This window comes from Pelodiscus sinensis, chromosome 2 (genome assembly GCF_049634645.1).
Source record: "Pelodiscus sinensis isolate JC-2024 chromosome 2, ASM4963464v1, whole genome shotgun sequence".
Classification (NCBI taxonomy): Eukaryota; Metazoa; Chordata; order Testudines; family Trionychidae; genus Pelodiscus; species Pelodiscus sinensis.
The window spans coordinates 116,358,358-116,383,257 of record NC_134712.1 but is presented as its reverse complement, the minus strand read 5'-3'; the positions used below and the strand labels follow the sequence as shown (position 1 = coordinate 116,383,257).

At 43.2% G+C, this 24,900-nt stretch overlaps 1 long non-coding RNA gene across 1 annotated transcript in view; it reads left to right on the top strand.

The window, feature by feature from the left end:
• The window catches only part of LOC142827186 (uncharacterized), a 42,402-nt gene extending 31,066 nt beyond the window's left edge, over positions 1 to 11,336 (top strand). Inside the window, exon 3 of the long non-coding RNA XR_012901687.1 lies at positions 8,302 to 11,336. This is a non-coding gene — a long non-coding RNA (uncharacterized LOC142827186). The remainder of the gene's footprint in view (positions 1 to 8,301) is intronic.
• The last annotated feature ends 13,564 nt before the right edge of the window (positions 11,337 to 24,900 follow it).

The window sequence follows — 24,900 nt, the reverse complement described above, 5'->3', positions numbered from 1 at the left end:
CAGTTCTCCCTTAAGGTGGGCTATCTATTTGGCCTCCACAAAGGGCTGAGCATGACAAGTCTGTGGTCACTGGCAAGGTACCCTTTTGATGAAAGCCAGGGGATTGTCTTTCCACATGCAGGTGCGGGAGGGCCTCACACCTCCAAAGTCATAAAAATAAGGCTTTTTAATCCACAGTCAAGGATTAAAAACTCCAGAAGCCTGGTCCAGGGGGACATCGCCTTGATATTGCCATGCTGGGTACTGGCATTTTTAATGCCTAACTGCAAATTTCCTACCTCATTTTGTGGAGCACTCTGCAACATTAACATTCTTGTCATAGGGTTTTTGTTGTGTGAGTACTGCCATGCTGTCAACTTGAAGCTGAAATGCCATAAATCTGGTGGTCTCATGTCAGTCCCCTATGTATTGCAGTTCACCTCATAAAACTACTACTTAATTAAGTACAGTGCAGTACAATTGGCAGTCACTCCTCAGCAGCAAAGGCCCAGGACTAAGCACATAAATGTGCTGCTGTCGTGTTTATGCCATGAGGAATGGTTAAATGTCTTGCGCTGTGGAAGTGTGTGTGGGGAAGAGGAGGTTCAGGGAGGGGAAATTTTAGGAGAGCTGACAAAGAGATCCCTTTAGAACAATAGATAACATTTATAAATCACTTTAAAACCCCACTCTTTTAATCAGAACGCAGCTTTTCTACGCCTGAGGGGAGTGCTTTCTTCATATAAATGAGTACCTCATCCATTCTGAGAAGTTTAAAAATAAACTAACACATTAGAAGGAAGGCTATGGACATTTGTGAATTGTTAGCATGTCCCAGTATTTAGGATTACCCAAATGCATTGCTTCAGGCTGTCTCACTCAGAATAAGTAAGGGTATGTCTACACTACAAAGTTAATTCGAACTAACAGACGTTAGTTCGAATTAACTTTGATAGGCGCTACACTAGCGCTCCGCTAGTTCAAACTTAATTCGAACTAGCGGAGCGCTTAGTTCGAACTAGGAAAACCTCATTCTACGAGGACTAAGCCTAGTTCGAGGGCGTGTAGCCCCTTAATTCAAACTAGTGGGAGGCTAGCCCTTCCCAGCTTTCCCTGGTGGCCACTCTGGCCAACACCAGGGAAACTCTATTGCCCCCCTCCTGGCCCCGGACCCGGACCCCTTAAAGGGGCACGGGCTGGCTATGGTGCCCGTGCCAGGTGCAAGCCTGCCAGAACCCAGCCAGCAGACCCTGCACCTGGCACGGCTCGAGCCAGCCACCCGCTGCCACCCAGCCATCCCCCTCTTCCCGGGACCAGGCTGGCGGCTCCCGGGAGCTTGCCCAGGATCGCAAGAGGCGGGCGCCCGCCTGGTCCAGTGCGGACATCGTGGACCTCGTCCACGACCTCCGCACTAGACACAGGAAAGCGGCCGTCTAGGGCAGGAGAGCTGCCAGCCTGGCCACCCAGGAGCAGGTGTGCATGAAAATCAAGGTGGTCCACTGAGACCCCCGACCCTGAGTCCTGAGCTTACAATGGCCATACTGGGTCAGACCAAAGGTCCATCTAGCCCAGTAGCCTTTCTGCCGACAGCGGCCATCCCTAGGGACCCTGGAGCAGATGGACCGAAGACATTGACCAAGCCATTTGTCTCGTGCCGTCCCTTTCCAGCCTTCCACAATCTTTGGGCAGGGACACCACTCCTACCCCCTGGCTAATACCACTCCATGGACCCAACCTCCATCACTTTATCTCACTTCTCTTTAAACTCTGTTCTAGTTGTAGCCTTCACAGCCTCCTGCAGCAAGGAGTTCCACAGGTTGACTATTTGCTTTGTGAAGAAGAACTTTCTGTTATTAGTTTGAAGCCTGCTACCCATTCCTTTCCTTTGGTGTCCTCTAGTCCTTCTATTATGGGAACTAATGAAGAACTTTTCTGTATGCACCCTCTCCACCCCACTCATGCTTTTATAGACCTCTATCATATCCCCCCTCCATCTCCTCTTTTCTAAGCTGAAAAGTCCCAGTCTCTTTAGCCTCTCTTCATATAGTACCTGTTCCAAACCCCTGATCATTGTAGTTGCCCTCCCCTCTCCCACCCTCTCTCTTCCCCTCTCCCACCTCCTTTTCCCAGTCTCCCCCAGTTTTGTTCAATAAAGAGAGATTCTATTTTTGAACACAATTGTCCTTTATTTTGTACATCAGGAAGGGGGGCTAGGGAGGGGTAAGTGGAAGGTGGTGAGGGAGGAATGGGGTACAAGCCCCCGATGGGGAGGACTGGGCTGGCTCTGCAGGCTTCTGGGGGTGGAACCTCTCATGCAGCTCCCCAATTGCCCTCTCTCCCCAGATGGCAGCCTGCGGCAAGTGCAGCCGGTCTGATGGCCGAGTGCAGTGATGTGCCCAGTGTGGGTATTCCGGGCAATTCAAGCCAGGACTGCTTTGCAAGCGGGGCACCCCTGAGAATTGTCTGTCCGGGGTGGGGGTCGGGTCCCTTTAAGCACAGCCCTCGGCTAGCCTGAGACAACAGCTCCATGCTCTAAGTCCTCATCTGATGCCCTGCCGGCACTGCTTCCGGCCATCCTTAGCCCCGGTTCAGGGTCCACTCTGTGTGGACATGCTAGTTCGAATTAGCAAAACGCTAATTCAAACTAGTTTTTTAGTCTGGATGCGTTAGTTCGAATTAGCTTAGTTCGAATTAACTAATTCGAACTAAATTAGTTCGAATTAGCGCTGTAGTGTAGACATACCCTAAGAGATTATTCTAATGAATATTTAATAATGTTTGGCACCTCTAAATCCAAGATATTGAAGAACTTTACAAACATGAATTCACTGACTCTCGAGCAGTGCTCTAATCTTCAGTAGGAGGGTCTTATTATTGACAAGTATGGATTTCAGTTCAAAGAATTGCTATTATACATATAACAGGTATTTGATCAGCCATAATGGCTTTGACTTTGGCCTTTGATGACTGGATAAGTGTTACAGGAGTCTCTTCAAGGCCTTAAGTCTTTTGGCTAATTAATAACATTCTGAGCATTTTTATGGTGCCCCTCATTGGTGTGATATTTGGGTGCTTGTGAGTTTTCTTTGCCTAAATTAGGGATTAGCAAGAATGAATTATATTGACAGCTGGGAGATCCAAATTGAGGCAGGCTGGAGAATTCCATATATTGACCCAACAAGCCCAGATATATTCTAATAAAGAGTACATGGAACTGCGTTGCCATCATTTGATACCCCTCTTTCCATGCATTTGACCCGTTTCCCAAAGTCTGTTAGAATATATGACATTTTTGCATTAAAAGTAATAACAGGCTATTGACCTGTAGTTCCCAGCATGGAAAGTATTTAGCCTTCAGTACTAGGGCCAGTCCTTTAATTGGTTTCCTGTGTCTTGTATTGAGATCCAAGGTTAGGTGAGGTGATAGAATTCCTCCCCCTTCTGCTCTTGTGCCAAGAGGGCAAGATCAAGGTTGAGCAGTTAGTTTCCATTCCCTCCTGTCCCATTGCAACACATACCAGAAGTTCCTGAATCGGCAACAATGTTCGGGTTTAGTGCTTGTCAATGCTCCACTTCCAAACCAGTGGAAGCACAAAAAATATACACCAAGGCGACAGTCATAGGCATCCGAAATGCTAAATGGAAAAGAATGATCTTTTTTTTTGCACATGCCCTGAACAAATCTGTTGCAATCTCCATTCATATATTCATTGTAAATCTCTGTAGTAAGAAGAAGAAAATAAAGCTAGCAAGAGTTTTCTCCTGAAGAGGGAAAACATGGAATTTTAATGAGAAACTGTACAGAGTAATGCACATCTTTTATGCATTGGAACAAAACAGTACTGTGCATCTGAAAACTATCTCTGTCATCTCTTTTTTTATAGATCTCAGGAAAAAGAAATGGAGACAAGTAGCAAATCTCCCCACATTACCATAGCAAATGATAATCTGATGCCAGGACTTGGCATGTCTTCAGAATTCTTCTTACTAATATAGTCATCTGCTACAGAGAATGAAAGTGGAAGCGGGGACGGGAGGAGGGACAGACAACAATTTCGATACAGGGTCTCATTAAAAAGTCTTAAGGAAAATATATGTGTTAGGATTTGATCTGATTTTTTTCTCTACTAGACAGGACAAAAGAAACTTAAAGGGGACTTTGTTCTAAACACAGTTGAGTATAAATATCACAAAATGGCTCCATTGCTTAACCCAGAGGCTCTGACAAAAACACTGTATAAATAGGAGATATTTATTATTAAAATTATTTAGATTGTCAACTCTTTTACATCATAATCCCACATGCAGCCACTTGAAACTTGTTCGTCTTCTCAGTTGTGTCCCAGAATCCTTTGCACTGATTTCCTCCACACTTCTAAAGAGGTATTTCCCTTGATGAGCTGAAGTTAGGGCTGAGAACATTGGTTTCTGGCTCTGGCAGGGGTGGACAAACTTATTGATCCTCCTAGCCATAGATAAGAGTCTTCAGAAGTTTGAGAGACATGGCACATCTGATGGGGGTTCAGGGCTTCAGCGCCACTTCTGCTGAAATCCCAAGTCCCAGTAGGGAACATCTCACAGAGCTGAAGCCCTGGCACACCCTTTGCCTATTGTACAGCAGCTGTTACCACACCACCCTACTGCAAGGCAGAGGTCCCAAGCCTTTTTCCCTTACAAGAATAGTACATGAAGAGTGTGTGGGTGGTGGTGGTGGAGGTGGGGTTTCCAAAGGCTGTACTTTAATGGCATAAGAGCTGCAAGTGGTTCGTGACCCCTGGGCTATGGCTTTAAAAAGAGAAGAGCTGAAAGTGAACAGATTTGCCCCAAGAAATAACTGGACTCAGTATAGGGGAGCAGTCTGACTGGATTCCTCCAGACATGTGCTGATGACCCTGAGGGTAATGATGTACAAAGGGAGATCTGCTGTATTAGATCATCTTCTGAAAATTAGCTGCTTGAATAGTGAGAAATGATTGAGCTGTATGGGCTATTCACCCTTCAATGGAAGCAGCTCTTAGCTGTGAGCTCCTGTGTGAATTCTTTCCCTTGCAAACAGCGCACTCGACTACTCCTCAACATCATTCCTATATAGACAATTGTACAGCCAATTATTTGTAAGAAATCGGGATAATATTTACTGGCATTTATGACTGTATTACAGTAGTACCTAGAGGCCCCTGGCCGAATCATGGTCCCATTGTGCAAGGTTCTTAGCCAACATAAAGTTAGATAAGCTCCCTGCTTCAAATTGCTTACAACATAGTATAAACTCACTTGGGGCTCAATCTTCTTCACTCTGTAATAACTTCAGTGGGGCTTTGGTCTTCTTGCTCACTCACATGACACTCCCACTGAAGTGGATGTACAAGTGAGGCAAGCAAAATTTGACTGGCTTTATTGGAAATGTACAGTAGATGGACTTCAGGATTGGACCCCTTGGGAATTCAGTTGGACATAAGCTCTGACAAATAAGTTCCTGAGACTGGCTCCCGAACAACTCTGCATTAGCCAAGTTAAAGCTCAGTGTTGCTTTACAGTTGTACATGTTGTTCCCTAAGGAGGTAATTTTTAATCGTGGAGAAAATATATGAAAAGGAAGGCAACTGTGCTTGTGTTAATGTTGCATAGTAAAAAGAAACAATGGACTAGATCCTCAGCTGGTGTAAATTGGTCTAGTTCCATTGATTCTCAATTACTATATGATTCCAGTGTGCAACATGGTGGCTTTCTGCTACATGGAAAATGTAGATGTGAGTGACAGAAGTTTTGTAACAACCCCTTCCAAAAGCCAGCCCCCTACTCCTGTTAACAAACCCCAAAACACATGTTCCAATTTACAGGTCAGTTGTTATCCTCTCCTGAGGCTGCTGTAATTTCTAATTTGGATGTGTCAATATATCACTGCCATAATCCATCAGTGAGGCACTACCCAGTAAAGAGCTGCCATTTGAAAAATCACACTGTGAATCTGAAACATGGAGCCAAAAATCTCTCACTGCACTTTCCTACTTCATTAGTTTTTACTTTACTTACACACACAAACACCCCCCTCTCCTCTCCTTTTTTTTTGGCAGTGAATAATCCTGTCTACCTTAAGACAGATAAGTCTATGCAGGCTGTGCTTGTTAAATGAAGAACAGGAAATTGATTCCAGCATGGCAGTAATGTAAGGACACTTTGAATGATGATTTTTTCTCTCCACTGAATATACATTTCCCTATGTAAGTATAGGCTCATCTCTCATTATACATAAATGCACAGAGATGCTATAAATAAAGGTGCACCATTACTGAAGAAAAGCCATGGTGAGTCTTTTGTGCTCATTCGTCTCATGAGATTCCATAGCTGACTTCTTTGTTTTACTACTGCTATAGTCAGAGATGTATCTGTGTCTCCAGAGCTGACTTCTTTAGTCCTCATTTTCCATGGCTTTGCACTATGTAAAGTCCTATATTCCTCAGCAAGGTGTGTATAAAATGATATAGTTTTAACACCCACTATGTTCTCAGGGCACAGCTACACAGCAGCATTATTTTGGAATAGCTGACATTATTCTGAAAGAACATAGTCTGCGTCTACGCTAAATGCAGTTATTTCAACGACATGTCAAAATAGTGTTGAGCAGGAGGACTTCTTACTCCGACTCCTGTAACCCTCATTTTACAAGGAGGAAGAGAATCATAGAATACTAGGACTGGCAGGGACCTCGAGAGGTTATCAAGTCCAGTCCCCTGCCCTCACGGCAGAACCAAATACTGTCTAGACCATCCCTGCTAGACATTTATCTAACCTACTCTTAAATATCTCCAGAGATGGAGATTTCACAACCTCCCTGGGCAATTTATTCCAGTGTTTGACTACCCTGATGGTTAGGAACTTTTTCCTAATGTCCAACCTAAACCTCCCTTGCTGCAGTTTAAGGCCATTGCTTCTTGCTCTATCCTCAGAGGCCAAGATGAACAAGTTTTCTCCCTCCTCCTTATGACACCCTTTTAGATACCTGAAAACTGCTATCATGTCCCCCCTCAATCTTCTCTTTTCTAAACTAAACAAACCCAATTCCTTCGGTCTTCCCTCATAGGTCATGTTCTCTAGACCTTTAATCAGTCTTGTTGCTCTTCTCTGGACCCTCTCCAATTTCTCCACATCTTTCTTGAAATGCGGTGCCCAGAACTGGACATAATACTCCAATTGAGTCCTAACTAGCGCAGAGTAGAGCGGAAGAATGACTTCTCATGTCTTGCTCACAACACACCTGTTAATGCATCCCAGAATCATGTTTGCTTTCTTTGCAACAGCATCACACTGCTGACGCATATTCAACTTGTGGTCCACTCTAACCCCTAGATCCCTTTCTACCATACTCCTTCCTAGACAGTCGCTTCCCATTCTGTATGTGTGAAACTGATTGTTCCTTCCTAAGTGGAGCACTTTGCATTTGTCTTTATTAAACTTCATCCTATTTACCTATGTCATTTTGAATTATGACCCTATCCTCCAGATTAGTCACAACCCCTCCCAGCTTGGTATCATCTGCAAACTTAATAAGCGTACTTTCTATGCCAATATCTAAATCGTTGATGAAGATATTGAACAGAGCCAGTCCCAAAACAGACCCCTGCGGAATCCCACTTGTTATGCCTTTCCAGCAGGATTGTGAACCATTAATAACTACTCTCTGAGTATGGTTATCCAGCCAGTTATGCACCCACCTTATAGTAGCCCCATGTAAGTTGTATTTACCTTGTTTATTGATAAGAATATCATGTGAGACCGAGAAGTCGGAGGAAGAGTGCGGGCTCTCAGACTTCCTGCTGTGTAGACAGCGCCAAGAGCTGAAATAAGCTATTTCGACTTAAGCTATGGAATTGGCATAGCTCAAGTTGCGTAGCTTATTTTGGCTTTAGCTCTGATGTGTAGATGTGCCCTTAGGTTGCACAAATGTGAAGGCCTATACACTTTGCAACATAATGGAGAAGCAGGCCTTTCTGTAGAAATACAGGATAGGGCTAAGAGCCATTTCTGTGAAAATGAAATCTTGCTTCTAGGAAATAAAGTTAAAGAGATGCATTTAGTTACATGAAAATCTCTCTAGTCTTCAAAAGATTAATCTCAACATGCATATGCACACGATTCACAAGATCTTTTTGGATGCCAAAACTGTAACTACTGAGCACTAAAATGGACGAGGCCAGGAATGGAAAGGGTTATTACAATGCACTGACTGAAAAAAAAAGTTAAATTATGTATTTAATGCAGAAGTTAAACAAAGCATACAAATCGAGCATATTTCTAATGAAAGAGGTGTTTTTTCCTTCTCAGTGGAAATATATTGCTTCTGTGGACTTGGCCATGACACCTGGAAACCTTTACAAGTTTTGGAAGAATTCAACTGTGCTTGCAGTGGGACCAGAAGATCAGTTAAGTACTCCAAGGGAACATTTATGGGAGCCACAATTTATTTCTGAATTAATACTACCTATAAAATAGGTTCTAGACATTTATGATGTAGAAAACAGTAAGTGAAATACTGAGATGAAAACCCGCAAGGAGAAATTTATGACCAAATTGAAGATGACCTACCAGAGTTTTAGTTCTAACCCCAGCTGCAGTTTAACAAATACCATGCATCATTAAAAACAAATTTGTATTCTTAATGGTAACGTCTATAATATCTCCAGATGACAGCTCATAATCAGAATTCTTGATGACAAGAAAATGACGAAAACAGAAGAGAAATGCAAACTCTACACTTCAAACATTTTGGATCATAAGGACTGGTTCTCTACTGCCTTGCAGCCTGGCCAAAGGAGGTGCAAAACCTTACTGCCAGGCTATCTCTACACTGGCATGATTTTGCGCAAATGCTTTTAATGGAAAAAATTTTCCATTAAAAGTATTTGTGCAAGAGAGCGTCTATACTGGCATGTGCTTTTGCGCAAAAGATTTGCTTTTGCGCCAAAGCATCCGTGCCAGTGTAGACACTCTCTTACGCAAGAAAGCTCCGATGGCCATTTTAGCCATCGGGCTTTCTTGTGAAAGAAATTGATGTTACCTGTCTACACTGGCCTCTTGCACAAGAACACTTGCGCAAGAGGACTTATCCCTGAGCGGGAGCATCAGAGTATTTACGCAAGAAGCCCTGATTTTGTACATTACAACGTCAGTGTTCTTGCACTAATACTCGCGGCCAGTGTAGACAGGCAGCAAGATTTTGCGCAAAAGCACTTGCTTTTGCGCAAAATCTTGCCAACGTAGACACATCCCCAGTGTTTGTTAGTAGAGAATTCTAATTTGGCAGCACAGACATAAATAACTGCCCAAGGTATGAGAGAGGGCCTGTCGACTATCTACTATCTCCCTTTGTGGACGTTAAGACCAGCACAGTTGTCTTTGCTGTCAAATTTGAGATTCCATCTCAGGACAGAGAGCGCTGGCATGGAGATTTAGGGGTGGAAGGAAGTCTCTGTGGTTAGTGTGCTCATCTGGAACCTAGAGCAGGGGTTCTCAAACTTCATTGCACTGCCAGTAAAACTACTGCCATGGGGAGGGACTAGTGCCTGAGCCTGCCCAAGTCCCACAAATCCAGGGTGGGGGGCAAAGTCAGTGATCAAGGGCTTCAGCACAGGTTGGGGTCCTGTAACCTGAGCCTTACCACTCATGCTCAAGTCTGAAGCCCACAGGCTTTGGCTTTAGCCCTATGTGGTTTGCCTCAGGCTTTTGCTTCAGCCCCAGGCCCCGGTAAGTGTAATGCCAGCGCCATTAAAATGGGGTCATGACCCACTTTGAAGTCCTGCCCACAGTTAGGGAATTGCAGCTCTAGAGCAGTGATGAGCAAGGCTAGTGAGTGAGCTGTGTGAGTGGCCCTCTTTCATCTCAGGGAGCCAGAAGATTGTCATAAGCAAGACAATCTCTCAGAATAGGCTAGTTTTGCTAACTCGAATTCACAGGGTGTGCTGATTGGCTGCAGAGGGAGTGCATGGCTTTCACAGTCCCTATTACGTGCAATCAGCAGGCACCTCACTTCACGTGCCCTTGCTTTACATGTGTGTCACTTTAGTAATATCAGTTGGAAAAAAATGATGTGGAGGAAAGCCAGAAGAATCTGGCAATTCTATGCATGGGCAACAGTAAACAAAATGTGTTTCTGGCCACACACAAAATGCCAATGGGCCGCATATGGCCCACCACTGCTCTAGAGCAGCCCCGCCCTTCCTCAGTTTTCCTGTGTCTTCAGGCAAGTCGCTTAGTCCCAAATCATCCAAGGTATCCAGACAGCTGTCGCTAACTGAAATCCATGGGTGTTACGCACCTGAATATCTGAGGCTCTGGGCCTTTGTTTCTTTGTGCCTGTGTGAATAAATACATCAGAGGCTGTGGTGCACCCAGCGCCTTCACTGATGGGAACCATCTAACTACTTAAGATAGCTATTACATCTAACACCTGAATTGTAGCATTATTTTCTATTATTACATTGCTAGTTGTTTTGTTTTTTATAGTAATGGGTTGGGTCAAATTTAGTTCCCACATTCAGGTGGTCCCTTTCAAACTGTATCTAGCATACGGTACACATGGCATGAAAAAAGATCATTTAAAAAGTTTTAAATAATTAATTGTAATAAAATGTTTTAAAATAATTTTAACAGTAAAATAAAAGGGGAATTACTCTGAATAGGTCCTGGGATTGTTGCATGGCTAAACTTTTATCATTCAGTCATAGATTCACAGGCATTTGAGCATGCTCAGGTATAAAAGGCAAAATGGAAAATTCCTTCTTTACTTCATCCGGATACACTAACCTAAAGTTAGATCACAAATGCAGACAATAGAAAGGTTCTCTGCCCTAATTAATTAATACATTGGTTGACTTCTGAGACCCTTGTTGCCTGACAGTTCATGTACTAGTCTGTATCTTCCTGGACATGACTTCCGAGGCAAAACCCTGTGACGTTAAGGGAATTTTCCTCTACAGTTACAGTCTTTGTTAGTCTGGCCAACCTGCTGGTGAGTGTGAATATTTACAGCTGTGGCTTTATGCACATGGAGTGCAGTAGAGTATGAGAGCTTAAATGATTAGTGAAATATTACCAGATTTTAAAACTGAACTGTACAATAAAGGAGAATTACTTTGTCATAATTTGCTGTTGCAACTTAATACTGATTAAAATGTTCTTTGCCAGGATTTTTCTTTTTTTAAAACTATTTTTTGCCTTGACTAATATTCCTCCTTAACTCTAATTTATACATGTGCTTTGCAAACAGATTTCCCATTAACCACCTTGTCCAACACCTGTTGGCTTGACAGTCTGCTTTGGCATTAGATTAATGTCTTAGTTGTTAATCGATATCCAGTTCACTTCAAATAATAGCAGAATAGTAGGGGTGTCCTTTTGGGGTTAGTGGAAAAATAAGACAATATATTATCTTCTTCTTTATTCAGTAGTCTATATTTTTTCTTGACCAGTGAATTCTTTCTTATTTTTGCCAACTGTAAGAACTTGTTTTTAGAGTTATCAGAGTTTGATTTGTCTTCCTGACGTGCCAGGAACTTTATGGCTCAGTGGGAACGTATGTTTGTCTTTCAACATTGAAAGTACTACACATTTTATGTTTTGGAAACTACGTAAGAAAGATAATTGAATAACTCAATCTTGAGCGGTCTGTTTTACCTGGATTTTAGAGACTCGAGTCTAACCATGTCTTTTAAGATAAAAAGGTGAAGGCCTGATTCTTCTCTCCCTTGCACCAGAGTAAATTAGAAGTAGCTCACTTAAAGTCAATGAAGTTACAGCGGTATGAGATCAGATTTGTATTTTCTATTTTTACTTATTATTGTTAGTTACCTTTATTTTCATAGACTGAGTTAATGATTTGGTAGATAAATGGCGAGCCAAATTTATACGTGTGTGTGCAAATGTCCCACTCAAGTAAGTGTTCATGCAAAACTTGGTAATTGTTCTCACGTGTACCCATTACCCTCTTTTATATACATACAGTATCAGGATATTGTCTCTGAAATATCAACACTGGTTACATGCTTTTCATTGTGAGGGTATACTATATTATCCAAAGACTAAGTTAATACATAGGCATGCGTACATATCTGTATTCAGATTTCCAGTTAGAAAGCAAACAAAACTACGCTCAGACAACAAGAATAGAAGAACAGAGTTTTGTTCAAAGATGCTAGATCTGGAGCCCTTCAAAAGAACAGTGCATTGTGGGTAAAGGGCAAGCTGATTCAGGAAGTTCTGTGTATGTGATGTTGTTTGTGCACGTGTGTGTCTGACTTATTTCCAACCAGATAAATAACAAGGAAATTATGGCATTTTTATCCCCGTTACAGTAGAAAAAATAATGTTTAAATACCCTTTTATTTCAACATCAAAGTAGGCATAAAAGAATAGCCTTGTTCCAGTGGGAATTACTAGACCAAAAACCCGGACACTTTGCTATCTTTTAAAGCAAATGTTTTCTTGCCAAGGAGCTCATGAAAACAGGTTATTTCAAAAAATCAACCCTACGCCTTTAGGGCTGTTATCAAATAATAAACGTAATGTGAAGAAGAGTAAAAAATTATTATTAAAAAAAAGACAAAATACAGTCAAATTGTGTAGAATTACACTGAAATGAGCTAATGCTAGTCAGCATCGCCACCACCAACAAATTGTCCTTTAGTTATTCACTTGAAAGTGTAGTGGGGTATCAGATTTGATAAAAAACTATTAGTCATTCAAAGAGTATACCATATCATTCTAAGGGGCTGAATTCCATTCCCTTTGTGGCAGCCTGATCCAAAGTTTACTGATGTCAGTGGAAAGAACCCAAGAACTTCATTTGGACTTAGATCAGGGTTGTATGACCCTATCAGATGCTGGACGCTTTCAACTTTCACTGGGGTGGGTTATTGCTAAGTACAGTAAACTTCCGATAATCCGGCACCTTTAGGACCCAGGGGATGCCGGATTATCAGATATGCCGGACTATCAGAAGGGGGGCTATGAGGGGTCTTGGGTGGGGTGGGGGGATGCTACCCCAGACCCCCTCATAGCCCTCCCTTCTGATAGTCCGGCTCTGCCCCAGGAGTCCCCGATTCAGCCACTGGTGGTCAGTTTCAGCAGCGGCTGAATTGGGGGTGCCTGCAGCAGAGCAGCTGGGGTGCTGCTGGGTTGGTCCGGTAGCGCCGATACTTGGCGCAGCGAGACCAACCCAGCAGCACCCCAGCTGCTCTGCCCCAGGTGTCCCCAAGTCAGCCGCTGCTGATACTGATCAGCGGGTGACTCCAGAAAGCCAGAGGCAGAGCTGCTCTGCCACGGGCTTCCTGGAGTCAGCCCTGGTCAGTTTCAGCAGCAGCTGAATCGGGACGCCTGGGACAGAGCAGCTGGGGCGCTGCTGGGTTGGTCTGGTAGCGCCAAACCTTGGCGCTGCGGGGACCAACCCAGCAGCACCCCAGCTGCTCTGTCCCAGGTGTACCCAAGTCAGCTGCTGCTGAAACTGACCAGCGGCTGATTCCAGGAAGCTGGGGCAGAGCAGCTCTGTCTCGGGCTTCCTGGAGTCAGCCGCTGGTCAATTTCAACAGCGGCTGATCCGGGACAGCTGGGGTGCTGCTGGGTTGGTCCCGCAGCCCTGAAGGGCAGCGCTACTGGACCTGCCTGGCAGCACTCCAGCTGTTCTGCCCCCTGCTTCCCAGATTCAGCGCTGGTCAGTTTTAGCAGCGGCTGAATCGGGGAAGCTGGGGGCAGAGCAGCTCCAATGGTCCGGCTGCCCGGAGCACTTCCGGGTTCCTGATGGTGCCGGACCATCAGGAGTGCCGGACCATCAGATGCCGGACCATCGGAGTTTTACTGTACCTTCCAATGCTGTGCACCTCTTAGAAGGGCTAGAAACTTTTTTTTTTTTAATGAAAGATGACATTTCTCCCTCAGGGATCAAAGGCTGATTATATTTAAAAAGGCTTGCACAAGCCTTCTTTAGCTCATGACTGTAACATTTTGAGGCCATTTGGAGGGGGTTTTTGTGTGTCTTTTGTGACCTCACCCGCCCTGCTCCCACAAAACACAGTTTGAATAATGTGTGTTATTCTAACTAGGAAAATAGTAACCGCGGACCCCTTTCAAAATTCAGCCTCGGACGATGCATATTACTCTAGGAGAGTATGTGATTGCTCTCACTTCTTGATTGGGAGTTCAAAGCTAGGAGTTGGATCAAAAGGATGTTAGGAGGGGGGCCTTGAAGTCACATTTGGTGGATGTTTAGTTGCCGTCATCATTGGTGATGTTGCGGGGGAGAAATCAAATGTCCCAGACATATGTAATTGCCTAATTCAAGATTGGACCTCCTGGCCTCCTCTTTGCATAGTACATGCTCCCCTGATGAACCAGCACAGTTACCTCACTAGGATTCAATATGACACCACTGCACACCTGGTTACAGAACTGTGCGACTTTGTCTTCACCTACAATTATTTCCGATTTGGAGACAATTTATATCTTCAAGTCAACGGCACCCGCATGGCCCCACAATATATCAACGTCTTTATGGCAGACCTTGAACAACGTTACCTCAGCTCTCACCTCCTAGCACCTTTACTCTAGTTCTGCTACACTGATGGCATCTTCATTGTATGGATCCATGGGAAAGAGACCCTTGAAGAATTTCACCGGGATTTCAATAACTTCCACCCCACCATCAACCTCAACCTGGACCAGTCCACACAAGAGATCCACTTCCTTGACACGAAAGCTCAATTACATGACGGACACATTTCTACCACCTTATACCGGAAACCTACTGACCATTACACTTATCTTCATGCCTCTAGCTTCCATCCAAGACACATTTCTCAATCAATTGTTTACAGCCAAGCCCTAAGATACAATCCCACAGACAGAGACAAACACCTACAGGATCTCGATCAGGCACTCTTAAAACTGAAATACCAACCTGAGAAGTATAAAAACAGATCGACAGAACGAGAAGACTACTCAGGCATCAGGTACCTCAAGACAGGACCAGAAAAAAAACAGGACACCACTTGTCATCACCTACAGCCCACAATTTAAACCTCTCCAATACATTATCAACAATCTACAACCTATCCTGGAAAAAGACTTCTCACTCTCACAGGCCTTGGGGGACAGGCTAATCCTCACCTCCAGACAGCCCCCTAATCTCAAACAAATTCTTTCCAGTAACCACACAGTACACATCCAGCATACTCATCCAGGAACACACCCTTGCAATCAACCCTGGTGCTAAATCTGTCCACACATCTATACAAGCAATATTATCACAGGACCTAACCACGTAAAACACCACATCAGAGACTCATTTAACTGCACATCCACTCATGTGATCTATGCTATCAAATGCCAGCAATGCCCCTCTGCCATGTATATTGACCAAATTGGACAGTCTCTATGAGAGAGAATTAATGGACACACATCAGATATCCAAAAGGCAACACACAGAAACCTGTTGGGGAACATTTTAACTTGCCTGGACACTCATTAATGGATCTTGAAGTTACCGTATTGGTTCAGGCCCATTTCAGAAGCCAACTTCATAGGGAAGCCTTAGAACTTAACTTATTTTACAAGTTTGATTCCTGTAACAGAGGTATGAATAAAGACATTGGCCAGATGGCCAACTACATTCCACATTCTAATGACATAAAACATCAAACAATAGATAGTTAAGAACAATTAGTATTGTCTCTATCAGCTTCATGTAGCGTGGACAGTCTAATTGACTATATCTTTCCCCTTTTTTTCCTTCTTTTTCCTTCTCCCTCATTTATTTAGAAACTGGACCTTTAATAACTCCATTAATCTGAAGTGGGTTGTGCCCATGAAAGCTCATGATACCATCTACATGTTTTGTTAGCCTCTAAGGTGCTGCAAGACTAATAGTTATTTTTTAAGTTACATTTTCTCACTGGGATCGTGAGGCAAAGATGCCTTGGCCCTACCTTTTCTCACCCACATACATCCAGAGCCTGCATTTATACTTGGATTGTGAGTAGCTAGCATGGGAGCACACGGAAGCATCTTGTGTGCTTTTTGACTACTTTATATCCCAAACCACAATTTGGCCTCTAATCACAGTCGTCTATTGAATCCTCAGGATTGGATGTGATGTTATTAAGTCCAAGTGTTATTCGACTGTTTTAACTTGCTGAATTGGAAATTGAAAAATGCTAGTTATTAGGTGGGCTACAAGCCTGTGATTTAACAAAGAGGTTTGATTTTTTTTTAAGATTAAATTTTACACGCAATCATGTTGACAGCAGGATTAATAAAAATACACAGTGGGAAAGAATATATAGCACAATATAAGGGAAGATAGCAAAAGATAAAGTTTTTTACTGGCATTTCAGTAACAGATTTCATAAAGACTTTCATGAAAGAATTGGGATTTACTGATTATAGAGGGGATTAAGACTTAGAAGTGAATTTTGCTCCACTACTTGCTTTAAAAACCACACAAAAATAGTTTTTTCCATTTTGCTTTTGGTTTGGAACCCTTATGCGCAAATTAAATTTAAACAGATGTGCACCAGCTATTCAGTTTCAAATGCTCCAAGAAAGACCATGTCTGCATTTCCACCAATATAAAGTGACACACAACCACCACAAAATAAAAGTCATTGTATGACGGAGCTATTTATCTTGTTTGTTTAAGATAGAGAATCATTTTAAATGAAAATGTAAACAGACCATTAAACCTCACTATAAGAGGATGCCAAAAATGTTGCTTCTAAAACATATGCTAGAAATTAGAAAATTGAAAATGAAAAATGAAACATTGTGACCGTTAGACCAAGGCGGGAGAACAGGAAGAAGTAAGTGTGTGTGTTTGGCGGGGGCGGGGGAGACGGGACAGGCAGAGGGGACAGAGCAACACGTGAGGAGAGTCTCAAATTCAGTAGTTAGTTTGAATCTTATTTTTTTTAATTAGCATGTATATTGGATGTTGGGGGAGGAGAGGGAAGCATTTTTCTAATGCAGTGCTTGGTTTATTTCTCTCTCTGGCTCTTGGCTGTTGATTCTTCTCAGAGAAAACAAATATGCACCGATCCCCTCAAAGTCTGGGAATGTAGAGTTAGCGCCTCAGCTGGTGCAGATCAAATTAGTCCCAATGATTGCAGCGTAGCTATGCCCATTTATCTCAGTTGTTGTAGGCCTGGCCCATATTCCTCAGCCAAATGGGAGGTTATCTGCGCACCCATTTTGTTTCTGTTCTTTCTGATGTGTTTGATTTTCCAGCCCTTGACAGGGTGCCTGGGTAACCTTGGCTGTTTCATCAGATCCATTGCCTCTGCCACAGAAAAGGGCTGCAAAGGTGCTGTTCCCATGCTGACTTTCTCCTTTTGCATGCATATTTTCTTCTCTCAGGTCTTATTTGTCCTTTGCTAATTTTCTTCCTACTACTTCCCTTCCCCCCCTTATCTCTCTTATTGATACTTCCCCATTTTTGCCATTGTCCTTATAGCTTTGCAGTTATCTTTAAATATCAGAAGTGCCATTATTCAACAGGAGTTCCCTCACTCTCACATGCAGGCCTGCACTACATCAGGTTGTTTTTCCTCTATAATGCCACCAGAATTACCAATTTCCTCGCTGTCCCCACTGCTAAAATGCTAATTCTCCATTCTCCAGTAATTTCTTGCCTCAAGTAACATCTTAGTCTTTCACCTCCCCTCATGTCATCTTTCTAACTTCCAATCTGCCCAGAATGCTGCTACCAAGTTCCTCTTCTCCTGCCATTTTTACCATGCCTACCTCTCCATGAAACTCTGTGCTGGGTTGCCTCTTCTTTGTGCCTGCTGCTCAAGCATCACTTCTTTCAAAAACATTCCACATTTCATTTTCTGCCGACCATCATGCCCTTATTTCTCTTTTATTATTCCCTGCTGATCTACTGTGACTTGCCCCTTATGTCTCTTTTTCCCACTTGCAGTTTTGTGTCTCCGTCTATGCCAGTGGCTCTCAGCCTTTCCAGACTGCTGTACCTCTTTCTGGAGTCTGGCTTGTTTTGGGTTCCCCAAAGTTTTGCTTCACTTAAAAACTGCTTGCTTACAAAATCAGACGTAACAATACAAAAGTCACAACACTCTGTTACTGGAAAACTGCTTACTTCCTCATTTTTTACCATATAATGATACAATAGATCAATTGGATATAACTACTATACTTTCATTTCAGTGTATATTATATAGACCTGTATAAACAAGCCCTTGTCTTTATGAAATTTTAGTTTGTATTGGCTCTGCTGGTGCTTTTTATGTAGCCTGTTGTTAAACCCTCACAAATATCTAGATGAGTTGTACCCCTGAAAGACCTCTGTATACAGCAGAGCTTCTCAGGGAGTACGCTGCCACCTGATTCAGGTGTGTCAGTGCCCTCTATTTCCTTCTCCAAATTGCTTCTTGAAAGTCAAGCTAGTCCATATAACTTACCAAGGATAACATCTCACTGCTACTTTGTGGCAAAACTGTAAATCAGGAGGGACTCCACCATACTCAGTTGGGTTAAAACTAGAGGACAACCAATATAAAAGATGGAATGTTGAATCGTTTCCTTTGCACTTTGTGTAATCCAGCGTACCTGTGCACAGTGTGTAGCATGCCCTTTGGTTTCAAAGTCTGTGGTTCTGAGTCTCATTTGTGCCAGAAACAGCCTCAGAGCAAGAGAGGACTGGGGAACACAAGATGGCTCTGAGTCACTGCTGGCATCCCCTATTCTGTCAACAACTAGACTGGCCCTTGTTGCAAGTTAGAGCAGCCTTCAGGCTGCTGTATCCCATGCTGGCTTGTAAAATTCCCCTTTAAGCCTTTCATACTTGCAGGGATTGCCAGAGTGTGTCACATTCTGACTAATTTTTTTCCTAACTTCTCCCCTTCCACTCTCGCGATGCTATCTTAGATATGGTGGTGTTATGTAAGCAGGCTCTGTGCCAAGTGGGCATTTCCTGTGGTGTAGGAGAATTTCCAGGTGTTAAGTGAGGGCAGCCCTGAGAACAGCACAAAATGATCTTATTGGTGCCATATCTGACCCTATACTTGAGACTGATTATTTTGAGACAGGGCTTTTGTATTTTGTGGAGTATATTTTATTTGTTACAACGTACCATGTACAGTTTTGGTACTTCCCAAGTTATAATAACTATAGTAACCCAGTAATAATAGTGCTTTCTGCATGGAATTTTTTATGAGTATAATTATATTGCATGTGCTTAATACTTTTAATTTAAAGCTATCTTTGCAATTTTCCTCACATTAAATTGTAATTATCCCCTTTTCTTTGCTGTAGATAATGAGTATATGATGGATCTTTTCTTATTTTTTCTCTCTAGTCCAGCCAAGCTCTTATATGCAATATTTCACCTATATTAAAGTTATGTTTCATTGATATTACATGCGTTTCAACATAGCTGCAATTGAGTCTGTTTATTTTGGCTGTTGTATCACCATATATTTAGATGAGAGGAAATAGCTATGTGCCTTCTAAATTACTAACGCTAAGGGGAGCACTTAATCTTTAGGATATTTTAACTATAAATCCAATATCAACACGTGTGTCAGAAAACACATGAATCCTTTGTGCCTAAATATTCAGGGATCATGATTAATATTTAATGCAAAACACTTATATTAAGTGCCTGAAAATGGAATGCCAGTTGCCTTAAGCCTCATTAAAAAAGTTTAAAGTTGACATGTAATTATATATTTTTAAAAAGTCACATATCTCCTGAACCAGTCCTGCTCCTTTGCCATTTGATCATTGTAGTTCTTCTGGTAAGGGTGTCTTTGCAGTGAGTATCTCACTGTACAGCCAGATTCGCCATGCAGATGCACACATGCCCAGTGGCGGCCCTAGACTAGCTGCCAGCAACTTGTGCCCTAGGCGAACCATGCAATCGGAGCCCCTACCTCCAAACCCCTCAATGATATTGCGCTTGAATTTGGCTCCCCATTTAACTTGGCACCCTAGGTGACTGCCTAGTTCGCCTATTTGGACGCTATCCTGGCCGCTTGAATTTCCGCAAAATCTCATGTAAGATTGTCAGTGTTTTTGCGAAAATACTATGCTGCTCCCGTTCGGGCAAAAGTCTTTTTCTGAAAAACTTTTGCGCAAAAGGGCCAGTGTAGACAGCAGAGATTTGTTTTCCGCAAAAAAGCCCTGATCGCGAAAATGGCGATCGGGGCTTTTTTGCGGAAAAGTGCGTCTAGATTGGCCATGGATGCTTTTCCGCAAAAAGTGCTTTTGCGGAAAAGCGTCCTGCCAATCTAGACGCTCTTTTCCGAAAATGCTTTTAACGGAAAACTTTTCCGTTAAAAGCATTTCCGGAAAATCATGCCAGTGTAGACGTAGCCTGCCTGTGAGAATCTTTATAATAGTGCCATCTAGTGACTCTCTGACAAACGTATCTTTTAACCTACAGACAGGTCTCCCTTTTTAAGTGATTTTTAAAATGTCTGGTGTTGTAAGGATCAACCCATTACTATTTGTGAGGTGCTCAAACACAGCAGTGGTGTTCATCATGCAAAGTCTATAAATAAAATGTAACTCGCTGATAACATACATATCAAAAGCCTCAGTGGGTAGCCGAGTTAGTCTGTAACAGGGAAAACTTAAATAACAACAAATAGTCTAGTAGCACCTTAAAGACTAACAAAACATGTCATGAGCTTTCATGGGCACAGTCCACTTCTTCAGATGACCGGAGTGTTCAATCCTTTTTTAAACCTACATATCAGTTTGCCTTATGTATTGTGTCCAGTGTTATGCTCACTTTGCAAAGTGTGCATAGTCCCCATGGAGGCTTTGCAATATGTGCGTGACTCAAATGCAGGATAAGATTGATGATGAGTGGCCAACAGAGAATCGCTGGAGGAATCAATGGATCTAAAATGCTCAGAGTGGAAGCAACACTTATTTTATTTGGAGCAGTAACCACAAATTGTTAGTATGGTGCTTAGCACAATGGGGCCCTGAACCTGACTGGAGCCTCTAAATACTATAGAATATTTATATTCAACAATAATAATAATAATAATAATAAATAAATAGAGACAAGGATGGGGGGATGAGAAGGAAGGAGCAATATTCTCCTCTGAAGGTGGCAGAGGGCCTGGGGGATCATCACACAGGTTTGCTAATACTGAGAGTAAAGTGTTAATGTCTTTCTAGTGACTAATAAGGTGATGAACCTGTAGAACAGACAAAGTGGTCCCAGAGTTGTAACAGGTTGCACCTCTAAAATCTGGGATTCTCTTGTCCAGCAACATCTGTGGACTGGCATGACCATGGTTATTCCAGGATCAGAAAGTCCTGGCGCACTGCAGGAGGATGGGGGGCCCAGGAGCCAGTACATGGCTCAGTTGGCTGTGAAGGGGAGCCAGGAACTGGTGTGTGGCTCAGCTGGGCTGCAGGGAGAGTCAGGAAGAGGGGAGAGGAGCGTCGGGGTCGGGGGGAGGAGGGCCCTGAAATGACCTCCCTTGGTCTGGAAAAATCCCACATCTGGGACCAGTCAGGTCCTGAGAGTGCTGGACCAGGGAGGTCCAACCTGTAGGTCTTCCCAGGGTGACATTTCTCCAAGACTGGGCTCTTCTGAGACCCACAAGATCTCACTCCTGCAATCAGGAGGTCAGGAGGTAAGGAAGCTATCTGGCACTCTGAACCTGAAACGCAAAGAGAAACTCAGGGAACCCCAGAGCATGCAAACTAAAAGCAGGGGATGCTTCATGGCTCTAGTTCTGTACTTCTAAGATGACAGCTGTGGAGTATGAGTGTGGGATTGTATTATTTGGTATAAGTAGTATATGTGCCTCAGTTTACTTGCTAGATATTATTCTTGATGACTGCCTGGTGTTAAATCAAAGGAGGCTGTGAGGGAAAGCAAATTAGGAAATGAAACAATGACATAGACAAGGTATGTCTAAGAAAGATGTCAAGGTCTTTAAGAGAAACAGCAGGTCTACTAGTCATGGGGAAATCCTTACTTGGTGGTAGGGGGAGAGGCCTATTTTTACCAGGCTAGACATGCAAATCAAAAGAACATGAAACACTTAAAAACTCAAGCCTAGATGAAAAGAAGAGGGAAGCAGGCAGCTGCTTCTTGTGAGAGACACTGTGATAGGTAGAAAATGCAGCAGGGCTGTAGGACTAAGGCAGTGACGCTTGTAAGCTCTGCCAAACACAGCTGGATTCACTTAGGCTTTGAGAGGTGATGAGCTTTAGGGATGCCCCAGGAATGCAGGCCTGGTGGATCTGTAATGCGCTCTCCCTGCTTGCTGTGTCTCTTTGGGTGAATGGACAGTGCCACTGTTTGGAAAGAGCTGTTGTGAATCAGCTGCTAGTCTCAGGTACATTAAGAGGTGTGACTTGGAGGTACCAGCTGCAATGAAGTTAATATGATTAATTTTGTGATCTAATGTGATAGGCCCTTATGTGAAGTGAAAAGAGTGAAACCTGAGGGGTGCATTCATGAGGGATTGCCAAGAAGTCTAAAGCATTGCTTGCCCTGTGTCTGTGGTAAGAGGCTGGGAAAGGCGAGAGGGTGTAGTAGTGTAAAGTGGGGTGAACTTCAGAGTTCTGCTCTGAAGAGTGCAGTCTCATCACTTGTTGGAGAGAGTGCATCTTGCTCCTGAGTTGTCACACTAGCTTAGCTTTGATAGGAAGTGGATTTAATTTTGAGTACAGGCAGTCCCCGGGTTACGTACAAGATAGGGACTGTAGGTTTGTTCTTAAGTTGAGTTTGTATGTAAGTCGGAACTGGTACGTATTTTGGGGGGGGGGGGGAGCTGGAGTTAGGTGGAAAAGACCCTGATTCTCATACAACTTCCTTATTCTAAAAAAAAACATATACTGTTTTGATATGAAGGTTTTTTTGGTTGATATTTTAATTAAAAATTGATCATAAGTTTCAGTGTTTCATGCTATATCCAAATCTTCCTTTTGGGGTACCTGAAAGATCCCAGTTATTCATTTAATAGTCAGAATCTTTGTTTTTTATAACTAAAAAAAGTTTATTCAATGCATATTACTGTTCCAAATAGAATTTGCTACAGATGGTTCAGTGAAATGGGTATTAAGTGTAATCAATAGTCATTGGAGAGCACAGTGAAATATTGATACAATCAAAGCTGTTGTTGTATTCTGCTGAGCAGAAAATGGAAATCCCTTCCTGTGAAGTGTGTGTGTGAACTTATCCACAGGATTAATTTTAAAGAAAAATTCTGTGTTGGGAACAGGAGTTTAGCCGCAGGTGGGTCCTCATTGTCCACTCACCCACTTTGCAACCAGACCCATCCCCTCGGGGCTTACCCTGCTCCGCTCCAGCCAGGGTGTGGGGTTGGGGCTTATCCCCTCTTCCCTTCTGTTCTGCTCCTCCCCATTCTTGCCCACCCACACCACTGGGTAATTTTTCAGCTTCACCTCTACCAGGCTGGAAGGGACTTGTTAATTTCAAGTGACACTAACAAGATACTTGCAGCTCTAGTGCTGAAGAGGGAAAGAGCTGTTGCTCCCAAGGTGGGGACTGTAACACAATGGGTCTCACTGCCTGCTGCTCCCTAGGAAATTAATTTTTCCACTCTGGGGTGTCTCCTTTTGGCTTGTCTTGTTCCCCCCAGCAGACCCGCATCCTCCGCGGCGAGAAACCGCTCCGTGTCTCCCTGGTCTGCTGGGGGGGGGGGGGGGGTGCTAGCTCCGCATCTCCCTAGTCTGCTGGGGGGAAGCGCCCCCCGTGCCGCCGGAGGCGGTGACAGTGGGGAGGCACCCCGCACTAGCTGCGCCGCCCCCCCCCCCGTTTGTAACTATGGATCCGACAAAAGTCAGATTGATGTAACCCGGGGACTGCCTGTACATAATAAAGGCATAGCTACATAATGTAGCCAGGAGGTATCTCACTATGCCATGTTTATTTCACTCCACTGAAATCTTGCTCATCAGAAGATTCTTGTAGAAGTGTGAAATATAAGCACATCTCTTGTTTGGAACCTGGCAGGGAAATCCTTCCTGTGTTTGGTCTTAGAATTCTGTGTGTCTGTGCTTTAGAGTACTAACTGAGTGTGTGGGGAGAGAGGATGTGTTTTTCCTCTTCAATCTGTGGTATTGGCCATCTGGCTGATTGTTTTAAACCCACACCTCTCTCTGTCTGTAGTTATACTTTATTGTGTCTACTAAAAGCCTAGTTATATTAGTCAAATCCGGGGCAGGTTTCTTGGTGGTTACTGGATTTAAACCTGTCTGATCACTGTGTTTAGTTGGGAAAAAAAAAGTATGGTCCCAACAAAGTGTGCTGTAAGAATTTCTCCCCATTCTTGTGTCCTGGTACTGAACTTGCATAGCATATCAACAGTACTAGGATTTTATAGGCAGAATTGTAACCCATCACATCATCTGGAGTATTACTCAATATTGTAATTTATATGCTGCACTCTGACCTTCTGGTGTGGCATCTCAGTGTGGTAGTTTTAGTGTGGTATCTCTGCCTGCATCTATCATTCCAGAGTCTGTGCTGGTTATATGGAAATGAATATACCTTAATTCAGTCTGTCTCTGTTGACATTTTAAGCAGACAGTGCCATACTAAATGAATAGTGCTATTGCTTAGGTCCTGCTATGCACCAGAGACTGACCAGCCTCTTCCATTTCTGTTCTCACAACGTCTGTGTGGAAAGCATTCTTCTGTGTATTTCATCATGATGCAATCTCATCTGGGACACCTTTTTCCAGTGGTGCTTAGATTAAATTTTACTGCAGCACTTTGGCGGGGGGGACATTTTAAAGAGCTGCTTTCAAAATCCAACAGCTGCGTGTAATGGAAGTCGCAAAGCTATCATACGTTATCTGAAGTCACACCGGTAAATAAACTTGATGACAGGCTTTTTCTAGCCCAAACAGCAGAGCGCT